This window comes from Beta vulgaris, chromosome 5, assembly GCF_026745355.1.
Source record: "Beta vulgaris subsp. vulgaris cultivar EL10 chromosome 5, EL10.2, whole genome shotgun sequence".
Taxonomy (NCBI): Eukaryota; Viridiplantae; Streptophyta; class Magnoliopsida; order Caryophyllales; family Amaranthaceae; genus Beta; species Beta vulgaris.
Window position 1 is genome coordinate 38,636,448 of NC_079206.1, and position 17,307 is coordinate 38,653,754.

A 17,307-nucleotide genomic window follows, 5' to 3' on the forward strand; every position below is an offset into this window, starting at 1 on the left:
CCGACCACTGTAACCAGCTACTTCTCAACAACAACATCATAAACAACAACAACATCATCAACAGCACGAGTAACAATAACACAAAGCAGGTGGATTGTGTCATGAGAGTAGTTGCGAGGCAACTTCATTAGAGTAATAATTTAGATCACTTCATCTTTTGGACGTTCTCATGGGACGCGTCGAACACTCAGACCAACAGACGATGATAGATGAAAGTGGAGTGAGCATATGAAAACACTAAATTTGGAGGAAAACCAGGGCTTTGAATTTTTTCAGTTCTAAGAGGAATGAAGAAGAAGGAGAAAGTGAGAGAAAGCAGAGGTTAGTGTTTTGTTTTCTTTTCAGTTGGTCTTTATTTTCTTTCAGTTGGACTTTCTTTTCTTTCAGTTAGACTTTCTTTTCTTTCAGTTAGACTTTCTTTTCTTTCAGTTGGACTTTCTTTTCTTTCAGTTGGACTTTCTTTTCTTTCAGTTAGACTTTCTTTTCTTTCAGTTAGACTTTCTTTTCTTTCAGTTGGACCAACTGAAAGAAATAATGGGCCAACTGAAAGAAATAATGGACTAACTGAAACAAAATGAAGACTACCTGAAGAAAAATGTAGACTACCTGAAAAAGAATAAAGACCAACTGAAACCCAAGTAAGTCTAACTGAAGCACAAAAACCCACTGAAAAACAAAGAAGACTAACTGAAAACAAAATGAAGACTACCTGAAAAAAAATTGGAACCACCTGAAAAAAAATGAAGACTACCTGAAAAAAAATTGGAACCACCTGAAAGTCGTCCGACCAAGATTATGGTCGGACGAGTCCGACACAATACGTTCTCTATGTTAAAAGGTTAATTGGTGCGAGCAGCACCAACTATTAGTTTGGTGCACAAAACAACAACTGAACGAGGTGTTGTTGACAATACAAACTTCATAAGCTGGGTGCACTTAACAACATAAATGAAACTTTTGGCCTGAGATTCCATATATGTCGGGGAATCTTTAATATTTTAAGATTTTTAGGGAATCTATCCTACTTAATCCATTTCTGTTTTATTTTCCCCCTTTTTTGCTCCCAAAATCACGTGATCTTCATTTCATTAAATCCCAAAAAAAATTACCCTTTCATCTTTATCATCTTCCTCTGGCATGTGGTTTTGGGAGCAAAAGAGGGGGAAAATAAAAGGGAAATAGATTAAGTGGGAGAGATTCCCTAAGAATCTTAAAATATTGAAGATTTCCCGGCGTAGATGGAATCTCAGGCCAAAAGTTTTATTTATGTTGTTAAGTGCACCCAACTTATGAAGTTTGTGTTGTCAACCACACCTCGTTCAGTTGGTGTTGTTTTGTGCACCAACTAATAGTTGGTGTTGTTACTTGTTCGCGCCAATTAACCCTATGTTAAATGCTAATAATATAGTTGTGGTTTGAAATTGTATGTAATTTTTTTAGAAAATTTTTGTATACCAATGTTCATGACAATGCTTTTCCACTCCCAAATACTCTTCTACTCAAAAATTTCATTATCTTATGTCACCATTCCACTTTAATAAACGTGATAATGAGTAAATCAACTATCTTAATGCAAAACACATTTACGATCAAATTCCTTTAGAATTTCCTTAAGAAAATTATATATGAACTCTTTATCATTTGTTCATTCATTACCACCTATCAAAAGGATCATTAATAGACGTAAAAAAAACCTTTCCAAATTTAATCATATTGATCATTCTGATCTCTTCTACGCCCAGGATGTTGTCTAAGTCGAGGAAAAAAACCAAAAAGAAATACAAAGTAAGAAATATTCCTTGAATACCCTAGCTAACGCAAATTTATGCTAGCCAGTCAAACTTGTTATATTTATATCTTTGTTTTTAGGTTTTTTTGTTTTTACCACCTTATAAATAGGTTGTTTTACACTTTACAACCTTTTCGTTTTTTTTTTTAATTTTACCACCTTGAACTTTCCAACACACTAAAAACTACCACCTCACTCGTGCCCTGGTCAAGAATCCGGTGAATGAGGGCCCAAATGTCAGATCAAAAAAATTTTCCCCCGTTCTGCTCTCTCTCTTCTCGATTTATTTCTCTTTCTTCCTTCACCATTGCATTTCCTTAAGCAAATCACATTCTTATCTTCAATTCCCTATCAACAACTTCTCTGTAAAAAATCATCAACTCCTCTTTGATATGTGCAGAGATTATTTTACCCTCTCTCTCCTTCACTTCAGCAAAAAATCCAGAATATCAAGCTTCTCTCTCTTCTCCTATTATTTCGACTTTTGCACTAAGAGGATTCCTATAGTTGCATTTTTTATGGTTTTGGGAAGAAAATTAAGACATTATGGTCCTATAATAATGAATGAAAACCAAAGCAAGCATTATTGGAATACCCCGAATTTTCAAAAGTTATTTTATTATTTATTATGGTTTAATATTATTTTCACTCAAAACTTATTTTATGATAATGCACTTTTATTTGATAACTATGTTTATTAAAATAATGATTTCATTTAGTTTGATTTATTTAACAAAGTTTAAAATAAATCATTTACTTGTTTTATTATTCATTTCATTATTTCTAATTAATCAAACTCCTTAAATTTGTTTGTGAATATCTTTGTACTAGTTGTCCATCCATCCAAAGCCCAAATTCAAGTCCAAGTCCTTACCCATTTACCTTTCAGCCAAAAAAAAGGGAAAAATAAAATGAAAACAAAACAAAAAAAGGAAAGATGATCTTCATCCTCGCTCGTCCTCTTTCGTCCAGTTCAGGGCTCAAGAACCAAAAAAAATAAATTCAACACCTCCCTCCTCCTCTTTCGTCCAGTTCAAGGCTCAAGAACCAAAAATTTCAACACCTCCCTCCTCTCCCTTCTCCTTTGTCTGATTCACGCACACACACAAACCAAGAATTCTTCAAAAGCTAAACTCACCATCCACCATTACATATCTGTCCAAACCCCTCCTATAAATACTTATTTCACTCTCATTTGATTTACTTAGCATATGATTAGCTTCCGCTGGAACTTTGAAACACTTAATTAATTAGCAATGTTTAACGAACGATTTACGTTGGTTGTAAGGATTAATGAATTTGAGTTTAGTTTGTTTTTAATTTAGCCTTGCATTTATTTTCAATGAGATAAGTGTGGCGGTAGCGCCACCCGTCGAGTCGAACCCTCGTGGATTTATTTTCCCCCAAAACCCAAGTTTTATCGAATAAGGAAGGGTTCGGGTCGGCGGGGGTGTTACAATTACACTAAAGAACACCATAAATGCCCCAATTTATGCCTAATTTACCAAAAAAATCATAGAACATGAAATGCCCAAAATTGAGGAAAAACCCTAGCCTATTAAACTAGACAGAAAAATCATAACTATAACAGTGGCAAAATCTCGATTTCTCCTTTGATTAAGGTTGAAATAATCAAAAAACGATAAGTCTAATTTGATTTAGGTTTTCGGCAAAGAAATTTGAGTTTTCAAAGAGATGAAAGATAAAATTGGGGTTTTGAAGAAGAGTAAATGAAAAATCGAGGGTAAAGGGAAAAATGGGGAGAAACTAAATATAAAACAATTATTTGGGATCCCCCATCGCCAGATTCTTCGTCGGAGCTGAGTTAAGCTGGTGATTTTTAACGAGTTGGAAACTTTAAGGTGTTGAAATCGAAAAAGAAAAATAAAAAGGTGGTAAAGTGTAAAACGGGCTATTTATAAGGTGGTAAAAATAAAAAAATACATTAAAAAATCAAAAACAAGCTACGGTTTCAGTGCACGAAATTCCATTGCTAGGAAAAAGAATGTTGTCACGTCTCGAGGTGATATGATGAACACTCTACGCACAAGCTCGATGGGAACTCTTAGAACCTGCCCTCCTTATCCAAGTGCAGGACCAATCTCAAAAGAGTTACAGAATGCTACATATGCGATTCACCAAGCGGTTACCCCTCATCCGGAACCTCATAAGGATGTCCTTGAGACTCCTAATGAAACAAGGGACAACCAAGACAAAAACCCACCATGGAACAACCTATTTACAAGGAATTGATTTACAGCAAAAGGTACATCTCTAAAATTTGTTCACCTACTATTCGAAATGGTCAATCTATGGCTAAACTTGAGAAAGTAGAAGTTGATAAACTCTCTGAAATCTGGGCTACTTTTGTGATTGTGTAGTGGGTGATACGCCTTCTACAGGTGCTCTCACTAGGTTTATTGCTAAAGACCGAAATTGTGTGGCTAAACCTCAAATTTTTCTTCACGATGAAGGTTTTTGTGGTAAAATTTGCTTCTACTGAAGATCGTAATGAGATACTTTTTGCTGGCCCGCATAGTTTCAGTAGTCGACCTATGATTGTGAAACCATGGACGCCTGATTTTGATTTTAATGAGGAAGTTCTCAAGGTAATTCCTAACTGGGTTAGATTCCCTGATCTTCCTTTAAACTATTGGGGGGTAGACTCTCTAAGTCGAATAGGGAGTTTGTTGGGAGTACCCTTATTTGCTGATGAATGTACTTCTCGCCAATTACGTATTTCTTTTGCAAGAGTTGTAATTGAAATTGATGTAACTCAATCCTTACCTAACTCTGTGAACATTGAAGATCCAAATGGTAAAATTTTGATACAAAGAGTAATCTATCATTGGTTACCACCATCCTGTCAAACTTGTCAAAAAATTGGCGACTCTTCTGATGCTAAAAAAGACATACAAACAACCCAAAAAAATTGTGCCTAAGCAAACTCAGAAATGGGTTCCTAAACAACAGGTTAAACCTCCACATGTGGTTCAAAATCTTGTTGATGTTAGTCCTAAGACAATCCACTGCCAGTTATGATCGCACCTAACAGAATAAAGGGAAGCGCGTCATTATACCATGTAATGACCCTGAAAATCCTTTTGTTTTAGAAGATTTGGAGGAAGAAGAGGAAGAAACTAAGATGAATATTGAAAATGAGGTTCACAAGACCTCAAATCCATATCTCTCATGATAGTGGTCTGTTCTTGGAGCACAAGGGGGCTTCATGACCCTCTAAAAATAAAAGATGCCAAAACTATCCTTGCAGCTCAAAAGATTAAAATAATTGGTTTTCTTGAGACAATAGTCAAAGCTATAAACAAACTGAAAATTTAGAAAATGTTTGGCACTATGTGGTCTTGGATGGATAACTATTCCTATAATCATAAAGGAAGAATATGGATAGGATGGAAACACCATGAAGTTCATCTTGATGTCTTGGCAGACCCCAAACAATATATTCATTGTTGTATTATTGATAAACTCTCCTTATATAGATGTTGCTTCACTGTTGTTTGTGGGTTACATTCAATTACTACGAGGAAGCCTTTGTGACATTCTATTCATCATATTGCAGGTGCTATGAATCATCTAGGATGATACTTGAAAGAAGAATTATGTTTGAGCTGCCCTAAGCACCTTGATAAGTTCTCCACCCCCAAAGCAAAAAGAAAAGGGGACATTGGGTCTCCTTGCCTCAAACCTTTCTTAGCCTGAAAAGACTTGCATAGTTCCCCATTAATGAGTATAGAGAAGGACACACTAGTCACACAGGCCATAACCCAGTTAATGTAAAAACCCAATTCCTCCATTACAGCTTGTAAGTAAGGCCATTTAAGAGAGTCATGAGCCTTCTTCAAGTCAACTTTGAGCATGCATCTCGGGGAAATGTTTTTGATGGAATAACCTTTTATAAGTTCGGTAGCCAGAAAAATATTATCAGAGATATTCCTATTGGGCATGAATCTAGCTTGAGTAAGGTCCACAACTGTATTAATAATCTGCTGCATCCTATTGGTGAGAATTTTTGCTATAATTTTATAAAGGATCGTGCAGTAGACTATAGGTCTAAAATCCTTAACAAAAGAAGGATTATGTATTTTAGGCACTAAAGTAACAAGAGTACAGTAGACTATATGTCTAAAATCCTTAACAAAAGAAGGATTATGTATTTTAGGCACTAAAGTAACAAGAGTACATTTAATAGCATGATAGAGCACATCGGTAGCAAAGAAGTCCTTAACAGCATCATAAACTTGAAACTTGATAATATGTCATACCTTATTGAAAAAGAAACTATTAAAACCATATATCCCCGGGGCTTTGGAATCCTCAAGGGCCCATAAGGCAGCATCAATTTTATGATTTGAGACATCACTAATGAGCATAGTAGAGTCACTAGTAGACACCTGGTTACCAGCTCTAAGGACATCCACATCAGCTGAAGTCAAGCTAGTAGCAGCAGTCCCCAACAATTGCTGATAAAAGGTAGTGACTTCAAAATGAATATCCTTAGCATGAGTAAGATTTTCCCCTCTGGCATTGTATATAATATCAATGCTATTATGCAAAAATCTCTCTTTCATATCATGGAAGAAAAACCATGTATTATCATCACCATGCTTAAGCCAATCAATTCTAGATTTCTGCCTTACAGTTGATTCTTCAATAGCTGGCATCTTGTTCAAAGTAGAAATTGCAATATTTTCATCATTAATGAGAGAAACAGAAGTTGATAGTCTTTGTAATTGAGATTGAATCACACTCAGTTTATCTCTCAACTGACTAATCCGGTCAGCCATATTAGCAAAGTCTCTCCTATGAAGATGCTTTATGTGATGCTTAACAGTCTTAAGCTTACCCCAAATGCCTGCATACTACCTCTATAATGGCCAGAATGCCAAGAATTTTCAACAATGCTCATAAAATTACTATGGTCAACCATGTAGTTAAAGATTTTAAAAGGTTTCCCTTTGCCCTACACTCTAGCAGAACATTGCAACACAAATGGTCAGATGAACCTAGATTCATGTAGTCCACAACAAGATTAGGATACTTAGCAAGCCAAAGAAAATTAACCAAGCACCTGTCTATGCTGTTGCATACTCTAGTATCACCCTGGCCCTTGTTAGACCAAGAGAAAAAGTGACCGGTAGATTTATATTCACAAAGATCAGAATTATAAGTAATTGAACAAAACCATGAGTTTCATAATTAGCAACAGGAGCTCCATTATCCTATCTTTAACTGAAACCACAACATTAAAATCACCCATAGTAAACCAAGGTCCATGAATACCTGCATAAATTTGAGTCAAACCTTACCAAAGAGCTTTCCTATCATCAACAATATGCAAACCATAAATAGCTGAGAAATAGGAACTCTCCCTTGTAAGTTTTCCTTCCAGTAAACAGTGAAGTATTTGTTCAGATTTATGAAGAACTTGCACAACAACACTAGCAGGTTGCTAGCCAAGCCAAATTCTTCCCCTAGGAGAATACTCATAAGTAGTCTCCCACTTCCATTGAAAACCAAACTTTTTCAGAACATTATCTTTATTAGGCCTTCTAACCCTTGTTTCAAGCAAAGCAACAAAAGAGATTTTATTACAACATAAAAATCTTCACTTCCCCTATTTTAGTAGGACTACTATGCCCTTTAACATTCCATGTGCACCCTATCATTATCTAGGAGAGATAGTGAAGGTACTGGTACCAGCATCATCCACCAAGTGAGTAACAACTCTAGGCCCTACAACCTCCACACCATTCCCTTCCTGCCCTCTAGTAACAATATTCTAGGTTGGAGGGTGGGGGGATCCCTATGTTGGCTAGTATCTTTTGCAGCAACAGTAGTAGTGGTAGTACAAGCAGTACCAGAAGCAGGGCCTGTCTCAGGTTCCTTTGGTTCTGGAATGATGACCACTTTCCCAACCTATATGTTAACACCTTTGTCTTTTCTATCTAGTGTTGTACCCTTAGGAACCCACACTTGAGTAGCTTTAGCTCCTCCTTGCTTAGGGCCTACATTAGTCTTCCTCTTTGCATAATCAAGACAATAGTAGAGCATTTATGACAATAAGGAGGGTCTCACACATAATGAATTCTTTGCTCAATAACTATCCCATTAGAATCTTCAATGCTTACTGTATTTGAAAGCTCTTTGGTAACATTCACCTCAATGAGCATTCGAGCAAAAGTAACCCTTTATGGGTGAGTAGTACACTCATCAGCATATAAGGGAACTCCAAGCATACTCCCAATCCTACTCAAATATTCAGCCCCCTAATAGTTCAGTGGTAGATTATGCAATCTCACCCACAGTAGGATACCCTCAATATTTCAGCTTGAAAATCAAAATCAGGGGTCCAAGCCTTAACAATCATTGGATGACTATTAATCATGTGAGAACTAGTTGTAATAGCTCATAAAAGAAAATAATAGTAATAATAGTGATTATAATAATAACAAAAATATAATAATAAGTAGAGCAGTGAGAATAATAATGGTGATAAGGGAGGGTTAAGTTAAAGAACTTCTTATATGTTAGGAATGGAAAATATGTTACAAACATTCCTGCTCTAGTAAGGATAATTTTATTTATTTGTGAGAAATACTATTATTATATTACTAAAGAGGGATAAGCACCCAAGTTAGGTGGGTTATAATGGGAAACAAACAGGAAAAATTACGTGCCAAAGAAAGGAGAAGAGGGAAAGATAAATAAGAACAAGTTGCTAAGGAAATAAGGTACATAAGAACTTTTGATCTTATGGAACTATTTGGTTTAATTTTCGTTTTGTAACTTAAGCTATTTATGGATTGTGTGAATAAATAATAAGATCCTTGTGGATGAATAAGTTATATGTAATGCTGTAGTAACTAAAATACAACGAAATATGGTTGCATGCATGTTTAATCAACATAGACATGGTTAATTGATGAGGTGATTTAGAAAGTATGTTATGATCTTATATAAGAAATGGGTGACGGTTGCAATGATGAATGACGAATGGTAAACCCTATATACCTACTGCCTCAAAGTTATAAGCTTACCTAATGAGTAAGAGATTCCTAATTAAGCTTGGTTAATATGCTATTTTATTAGTAATAGAAGTTGCTTTCTTGCAACAAGAACCGTACTCTTGCTCTTTTACATCATGACTGTAGAATAATGTTTCCTTGATAAATAGACACCCTTAATGCAGTAGATGCAGGTGAAGAACATAGTACTCCATGTTTGCTAATGATGTAGTAAAATAAACTCTATGATATCTAGTCGAAAAGGAACCAAGGATTGTAATAATGATAGGGGAAGATACTGTGATAGCCATGATGAACACATTGTTGTGTGTGTATGTAAGAGGATGATAGGACATGTCCTAGATTAAGTCTTGCAAGCAGTACATAAGTTATTTTGGGAAGACGTTCCCATGAGTATAGAGGGGGCATATCAACCACTCTATTCGTGCCTTCTTCCCCGATTAATTATAGAGGTAAAGCGTTAGGGAAGAACTAAATTGAGAAGAACGTTTCGTAAGATCATAATTGATGGTATAAAGAGTTCTAGGTCAATTTACACGTTAAGGTATTATCAGATACATGTAGCTAAATAATGAGTTTTTCTTCTTTTTATACAAGCACGAAAGTCAATAACCTTTTCTATGTAAATCAAACTTGAGAACTAGAAAAGTTGTGTACCAGCTTTGCGGACTAGGTCAATTTACACGTTAAGGTATTATCAGATACATGTAGCTAAATAATGAGTTTTTCTTCTTTTTATACAAGCACGAAAGTCAAGAACCTTTTCTATGTAAATCAAACTTGAGAACAATAAAAGTTGTGTACCAGCTTTGCGGGTTTGGTTATTATTGTTGTTCCTAAACTTCCCTCTCGGGCAGTGATGGAATCACAGGGCAAGGCTAGGAGGCTGTTGTTTGAAATATGTGAAGCATATGCCACCGTGTTGCTAAACCTAGATGTTGTTATTTTGCTATGTTCATAATATTTAAAATGTAATATAAATATGGGTATCATGTTATGTATTTTGAGTATGTTCCCTATGTAACTGTAATTATTTCCAAATATGGTTTATAATATTTATTAATAATATATTAATAATAAGAAAAGAAGGTTTCTTAAGAAGTTTTTTTTTCAAAAGATATATTTATTTGATTATTAAACTGTGTTATGTTTTCCAACTAAATACAATCTGTTTTGAAAGTATACTTTGAGCAATTATGGAAAGAGATTGGAAATAACATAAGTTAATATGTGTGAAAATGTGAACATGGGTATGTGAATGATGTGATCATATTTAATGAAGTATGTGTAATGTAAGTTATGTGCATGTGTATAGATGTCGATAAATAGGACCTCCAGTGAGAGTAGTGATGGAATCGGGCCGTTTATGAGAGAATCGAATACGTATTACCTTGTGGGTAAATGGTGGGATGATGATTTTGACTATGCATATGAGATCATGGATGACATTCATGAGTATAATCAGATAAAATGAATGAGTAGTCACAATCATTACCAATGACCTGGCATACAAGCTTATACCATCATGGAGACCCTACCAACTTGTGAGCCTTGGGCTAGTTTTCTGCAGACTTATTGGAGATTGATCGAGCAGTACATAGGCACCTGAGCTATCCAGGGGAGTGATGTTAGTATAGAAAATGTACATAAGAGTTTGTTCCGCTGGGAAGGGCACGTTGGTGAAGTTTTTCGCGAGATGAGGATTACTATGGATCGACAGAAGCAGGGTCAATATTTTCGAATGACCCACATTGGGGGGCTATGTATGAATGACTAATGCAAATGGAGGAAAGACGTGAGAGTACGTAATCAAGGAGAGGGCACAATGTGGTAGGCAATATGTGGGGGATAACTCATGTGGATCCAGTTCGGGATCAACACTAAACCCTGCAAATCAGTGCAAGGCATGTGGACCAGATTATGTGGCTGAAACTCTGACCTTCTAGTAGTAGTCATGACATTAGATAATTCTATGATCCATGTAACTTAGATTGAGAAAACCCATGTTTAAGTTTTTTTGTTTGTGTCTTTGTAAGCGTCTATGAGATGGTTGAATAATGTAATCGTGTATGGAGCATGAAATCAAGATTAGTTAATGAATAATACCTTTTTTGTTTTTGGAAGAAGTGTGAATCAGAGAATTAATGTCAATATGGAAATAAATGATAATATAGATATGCAAGGACGCTATATGTAATAAGAAGGCTATAAATAACAAAAAGAAGATGGGGGAAATGCATGTTATGTTAACTAATATGGAGGCATGATAATACAATGTGGAAACACCATTAATGTTTGATGAATGTATTTAGGAGATGGACGAAGAAAACCCTTCCCAAGTTGACGAAACAACCCCGGGCACAAGTAAGGACGATCAAATCAAGGAACTCCGCAAGATGAATGCTAAATTGTTAGCTATCTTGGAAACTCAGGGAGGTAATAAAAATGATGATGAAAAGAAAATCTTTAAGCGACTAGCGGCACATAAGCCGCAAATTACGATGGAGAGGCTGATCTAGTGAAATTCGAAGATTGGGTAAGCTATATGAATAAGTTGCTGGACATAGTAAACCGTGCTGAGGGGATGAAGGTGAGACTAGTGTTCTTTTATTTGGAAGGCCCAGATGATTTATGGTGTCTCACCCTAAAGGAAATCGCTAAGCAATCTGACTTTACATGGGAAAAGTTTGTCGAAGATTTAAGGGAGGAATTCTTTCCTCCAACTCTGAGGAGGGTGAGAGAATGAGTTCTTGCATCTTAGTCAAGGGTTAAGATGACAGTGCTAGAGTATGCTGCAAAGTTTATTGAGCTCTCCCGCTTTGCTAGCGACATTGTAAAATGTGAAAGACAAGCTATGCGGTTTTTCGAAGGTTTAAACTTAAAATATCAGAAGAGGATAGGTGCATACACCTATATGATCGTGCTCTTGAACATGAAGGTATTTGGGTTTAAAAAGCCCAAAACAGAAGCATTTGCTTCACCTGCAAAGGGTTCGATTGGAAACATTAGAAATGATAAGGCAGAATGGAAGTGCAAGAAGTGTGGCAGAGGAAACTTTGGGAGGAGTTGTACTCGGCAAATAGTGTGTTTCAAATGCAAGAATGTGGGGTATCGACTCAAGGATTGCCCGATGGGTGGTGCACAAAGAGTAATAGAGGGAACAACAAAGCCGGGAGGTGCACTGGCAATTAAGGCAGGTGAAGCAAGTACGACAAGGGGGTCCAGGGATGGAGCCTAGCACAAAGGAGGTAAGGGCACGAGGAAGATGTTTACGATCAAGGCAAAAGTAGCAACAGAACCTAAGATGCAGGAAACTGAAGGTGATATGATCATTGGAACATTTCCAGTTTGTATTATTCCTGCTTATGTACTATTAGATATAGGGGTGTCCCACTCTTTTATTTCCCATGCATGTGTTAAGAAGTTAGTAATTCTACCCCAAGTGGAATGCTTAGATATGGTAATTAGTACTCCTAACCAGAGTCTAGTACACTGTTAATGGATATTCAGGGACTGTATCATTCAAATAGCGGGAAAAGACTTGAAGGTCGAATTATTCCCTTGAGTTAAAAAATTATGATGTGATAGATATTAGGAATGGATTGGTTAAGTTAGAACAAAGCCATTATTGAGTGCTACAGGAAGAAGATTAAGCTTGGGTTGTTGTCTTGGAGTAAAGGCAATTCGGGGCAAATAGAGCAGATTAAATCCACTACCCCCATGATAGGAGAGATTCCAGTACTAAGGGAATTTTTGGATGTGTATCCAAAAGATTATCCTAGGTTACCACCGTACAGAGTAGTAGCTTTCCATATAGAGTTTATGCCAGTCACAACACCGATATCTCGAGCCCCGTACAGAATGGCTCCAGTAGAAATGGCAGAACTAAAGAAGTAGCTGGAGGAGCTATTGCAGAAAGGATACATTAGACCAAGCGTGTCCCCTTGGGGGCACCAGTGTCATTTGTTAAGAAAAAGGATGGGTCTATGAGATTGTGCATTAACCATCGTGAAATCAATAAGACCACAATCCAAAATCGTTATCCATTACCCATAATCAATGACTTATTCGACTAGTTAAAAAGGGTTGGAGTATTCTCCAAGATAGATCTAAGATCGGGATATCATCATATGCGAATTGCGGATGAAGACATACCCAAGACCGCTTTCCGAACTAGATATGCACTATGAATTTGTTGTGATGCGTTTTGGGTTGACTAACGCGCCATTAGCCTTCATGGATTTGATGCAGAGGTATTTTAAGCCCTTCTTAGACTAGTTTGTAGTGGTATTCATAGACGATATATTGGTATACTAGAAGGGTCGAGAGGAACATGAAGAACATATGAGGAAGGTGTTGGAACTATTGAGGAAAGAAAAATTCTATGCGAAGTTTAGTAAATGTCACTTTTGGTTAGAGAAGGTTGTATTCCTAGGGCATGTGGTAACCAAGGGAGGGGTCGTGGTAGACCCAGAGAAGATCAATGCGGTAAAAGAGTGGCCTACTCCGACTAATGGTTGAGATTAGGATGGAGTTTCTTAGGATTAGCTGGGTATTATTGGAAATTTGTGAAAGATTTCTCTCGAATCGCCCTTCCGATTACAAATTTGATCAAGAACAACACGAAGCTTCTATTGATGGAAAAATATTAGTATGCTTTCTAGGAACTCAAAAATAGATTAACTAGCGCACCTGTCTTAACATTGCCATAGGGAATATAGGGGTTTAAGGTATATACTGATGCATCTCAGGTAGGACTCGGGTGTGTGTTGATGCCGAATCAGCGAGTAATAGCTTAAGCGATAGGTAATAATTATATTGATGCGGTCAAAAAGTGGCCTATTGCTGCAGTTTTGGGCGCGCAACAATTAAGGGGGCAGCAATAGGTAATAATTATATTGTTGCGGTTTTAAACCGCAGCAATATTAGAACATATTGCTGCGGTTTCTGGGTAAAACCGCAGCAATAGATTTTTTTTAATAATAAAAATAAAGGTATATTGCTGCGGTTTCGGGAAGAAACCGCAGCAATATACGCATGGCAGGTAAATTTTTTTTTTGTTTTTTTATTACTCAAGGCATAAATTTTGGGTAGTTATAATACACTTATAATATAAATATTTTCAAATCCAAGGAGACTATTAAATTACAATAACAACACAAAACTAATTAACCCAAACTGCCATATATACAATAAAATGAATATTTTACAAATCCTAATTACAAACCCTAATTACAAAATATAATTACAAAATATAATTACAAAATACATTCACGCCTGTTAACTCTCGCAATATTGTACTGCAATATTCACGCCCATAAAGATCTAAAAACAAACAGAGTTACAGAATTACAGATAATTAACAAAAAATAAAAAATGAAGAAACGAGGGAACGACTTTGACGAAAAGACAGAGAAACCAAGCTTTTCAACCCAAGCCATTTGATAAAACTGAACATCAGTGTAAGTGAGACGCCACCATCGACGACCTTTGCTTCTCATTCATGGTGGTGGCGCGATTCACAAGCGACAAAGGCCGGCGAAATCCAGCGATCCACGAACGACGAAATCCCGCGAGCCATGAACAACGAAATCCAGTGAGCCACGAGCCACGAACGACGAAGGCCGGCGAACCACGAGCCACGAACGACGAAAGCCGGCGAGCCACGAGCCACGAACGACGAAAGCCAGCAAACCACGACCCGCGAACGACGAAGAATGGCCAGTCACGAGCCACAAAGGACGGCAACCACGAGAGACGGCAAGCATTGACCGACGGTTTAAGGAGACAAAGAGGGCAAAAGCAGCGCCGAAGAGGAGAGAGAGAGGGCGACCGAAGAAAGAGATGAGAGAGGAGCCACAGTGTAATACTCCGTATTTTTAGTAAGTTATTAGTGATTTTTTTTATAAAAGGCTTTATATACTAAAAAGGCTTTTATTAATTATTAAGGCTTTAAATAGGCCTTTGTATTAAATTATGGGGTTTTCAAATAAATTCTAGCCTAAATTATATACTGGGCCTAAGTTTACAACTTGTAATCCAAGTAGTTAGAAGATATTTTAAAAAGAAATTTCAAAAAGGATTTACAAAAGGTTTATAAAAGGAAAAAAAAAAAAATTACTTTATCACAAAGCAAACTCACGCACAGCGTGAAGTTTGTGATTACTTGGTTATTTGTTATCTTTTGGTTATTTGGTTGTTTATCTTTTGGGTAATTAGCATCTAGACTATTTATCTTGTAGAATATTCCTCTATTCTAGCTATATTATCATAAAAGATAGTTTATCCTAGCTAAAATTAATTATCTTTCTCAAAAATCTATCTTTTAGTTCCTATTCCTATTCTTATCCTATTTACCCCAACTAGTATAAATAGGGGTCTCCACCCACCATATTCTTCACACCAAATTTGAGGAATAAATCTCTTTTCTCAAGTTTAAACTCTCTCTCCCTCTTAGCCTACCTTCTCTATTTTTTCCTCCCTAGTAGTTATTATTATTAAAGGTGCGTGTATATGTAGATATTTAAATATTCTAGGGCTGTTAAATTTTTATTGATGTACATGTTTTTATTTGTTTAATGCTTTAACATGAACAACATGAATTTTTTTTACGCACGCATAAGAACTGTTACCACTCTAGCCATCTGTCTTCCATGCATCTAAAGTAATTATATTTCAAGTTTTTGTATGCCGCATATGAATATTTGCGTCAAAACCTGATTATACATTCTATACTATATACTGACTTCTTTGCATCTAAATTAACAATATAGAGTAGTATGCTGGCTGAGTGGCAGTTGATAAAAAAAAAAGATATGAATGCTCATCATGTTTTAGTAATGCTAAAGATTTACATCTACGTGTAAGACTAGTGATATAGATTATTATCAAGAGATTTGTTAGATATGCTCAGTAAGTTATTGCCTTTTTGTTATATAACCGTAATACTAAAGTTGTAGTTATCATGGTTGATATTGTCGTTATTAAACATGATTTTGTTCCAAGGTTATTTTATAAACAAGTTATTGATATTATGCCTCTATATGGCTAAAGTTTTATAAAAGAATTACTATTCTTATAAAGGAGGATTATTTCCGAAAGATTTTCTTAGTTATATGATCTTTATGATCACAATTTATAAAGAGGCCACGGCTTGTTATTTATTAGCAAGAACGGTAGCTATTATATTTTACCCATGTACTTTTTGTATAAGTCATGTGGACAAGGTAGTTCCCCTCGTAATAGACTCAGTAAGGAATACTAAACTTGGGGGGTGTGCACACTTTAGGAAAGGTACTTAGGCAAGGAAAAAGGAGTTTTATTAAAGTTATATACTTTATAGTATACAAGTATCCAAGGAATTTATACAAGTTATTTCAAGTATCCAAGGAAGGTTTATATGAGTATTTTGAATGTTTAGTAAAGTATTTAAATTTTCGCATATACATGTACTCAGTATTTTTACTGACACGCATTTTGTTTGTTTGTTTTATGGTTTTGTCCCTGTGATGATCCTTTTGGTGAGCAGATCTTTCAGGTTGATTGATGCATACTACATATGGGAAGCTAGTGAGGAGTACTACATAGCTTAGTTTATTAGTCATTATTTTTATATTTCCATTTGTCATAGTTGAAACAATAAATTTTTATTTATCAATAAAGAGAAGTTATTTTTATTAATTCCGCTGCATTGTTAAGTTAGTAGTTAGTAGTTTCAGCCTTTAACGTTATCACGTGGCGGTAATACTCTCAAGTTTCTCAAGTGTTTTATATTAAAATATATTATTCAAAAAGAGAGAAATTTGGGGGTGTTACACACAGTTAATGAGAGAGAGAGGGCGAAAAGCCTAGTGAGGAGAGAGAGGAGAGAGGATAGTGAGGAGAGGGAGGAGAATTAGGAGAAACGGCTGAGCTAATGAGAGGGAGAGAGGGAAACACACCCTAGTTGGGCCGAAATTTTTGTTATATTTAAAACAACATATTGCTGCGGTTTTTTATAAGAACCGCAGCGATATATTAAAATAATATTTTTTAACATTATTTTAATATATTGCTGCGGTTTTTTCGAGAAACCGCAACAATATGTTTGCTCATGTAGTCAAAAAAATTTCGTTGAAACCATATTGCTGCAGTTTTCGGCCGAAACCGCAGCAATATGGTTATTTTATATTTTGTTTTTTTCTTTTTACATAATATATTGCTGCGTATGGGTAAAACCGCAGCAATAAGCAATTTTTCTACTAGTGAGCTTATTCGTCTAGGTAGTTGAAGCCGTACGAAAAAAATTATCCGATACATGATTTGGAATTGGCAGCAGTAATATTTGCTTTGAAATTAAGGCGACACTACTTGTACGGAATCGCTTGTCGGATTTACACTGATCACAAAAGTTCAAAGTACATCTTTACTAAAAAATAAGTCAATATGAGACAGAGGAGATGGTTAGAGTTTCTGAAAGATTATGATATTGAT